At 44.3% G+C, this 1,294-nt stretch overlaps 1 non-coding gene across 1 annotated transcript; it reads right to left on the reverse strand.

Moving 5' to 3' along the window:
• Positions 1-558: 558 nt before the first annotated feature.
• LOC114411030 lies at positions 559-665 on the reverse strand. Its single transcript, XR_003666417.1, has one exon. It is a non-coding gene; the product is annotated as a small nucleolar RNA R71 (small nucleolar RNA).
• Between the last annotated feature and the right edge of the window lie 629 nt (positions 666-1,294).

The following is a 1,294-nucleotide window of genomic DNA, read 5'->3' on the forward strand; positions in this document are numbered from 1 at the left end:
ATAGATAGGACATTTCATAGATTAGTTAGGCATCATTTTATACCTTTTGATCATTCTGAGCATTCCATAACTGGTGAATCTGTGCATTCTGTTATTGGTGATTTTGAACATCCTGATCTTGAGCATTATAATTTTGAGCATTCTGATTCTGAGCATTCTGATTTTGCACATTCTGAGAACATGGCACAACCTCCACCTCGTGAGAGGACTCTAAGGGAAATGGCTGCACCTGATTTCACCTACGAAAGCTTGTGCATCCAATACCCTGATGAGGATGTCCCATATGTTCTTAAAACTGGACTGATTCATTTGCTTCCAAAGTTTCATGGCCTTGCAGGTGAAGACCCGCACAAACATTTGAAGGAATTTCATATTGTCTGCTCCACCATGAAACCCCCAGATGTCCAAGAGGATCACATATTTCTGAAGGCTTTTCCTCATTCATTAGAGGGAGTGGCAAAGGACTAGTTGTATTACCTTGCTCCAAGGTCCATCACGAGCTGGGATGACCTTAAGAGAGTATTCTTAGAAAAAATTTTCCCTGCTTCCAGGACCACAGCCATCAGGAAAGATATCTCATGTATTAGACAACTCAGTGGAGAGAGCCTGTATGAGTACTAGGAGCGATTTAAGAAACTATGTGCCAGTTGCCCTCACCATCAGATTTCAGAACAACTTCTTCTCCAATATTTTTATGAAGGACTCAGTAATATGGAGAGAAGTATGATAGATGCTGCCAGTGGTGGAGCCCTTGGAGACATGACTCCTGCTGAAGCCAGAAATTTAATTGAGAAGATGGCCTCCAACTCCCAACAGTTTAGTGCCAGAAATGATGCCATAGTCATTAGAGGAGTGCATGAGGTAGCTACAAACCCATCTGCATCATCCGAAACTAAGAAGCTTGAAGGCAAACTGGATGCATTGGTTAACTTGGTAACCCAGCTGGCCTTGAATCAGAAATCTGTACCTGTCGCAAGGGTTTGTGGTTTGTGCTCCTCTGCTGACCACCATATAGACCTTTGCCCTTCCATGCAGGAACCTGGAGCAATTGAGCAGCCTGAAGCTTATGCTGCAAATATTTACAATAGACCTCCTCAACCTCAGCAGCAAAATCAACCACTGCAGAGCAATTATGACCTTTCCAGCAACAGATACAACCCTGGATGGAGGAATCACCCTAACCTCAGATGGTCCAGCCCTCAGCAACAACAACAGCAGCCTGCTCCTTCCTTCCAAAATGCTGCTGGCCCAAGCAGACCATACATTCCTCCACCAATCCAACCCCAGAAACAGC

The sequence above is a fragment of the Glycine soja genome, chromosome 4 (genome assembly GCF_004193775.1).
Source record: "Glycine soja cultivar W05 chromosome 4, ASM419377v2, whole genome shotgun sequence".
NCBI classification, from domain to species: Eukaryota; Viridiplantae; Streptophyta; class Magnoliopsida; order Fabales; family Fabaceae; genus Glycine; species Glycine soja.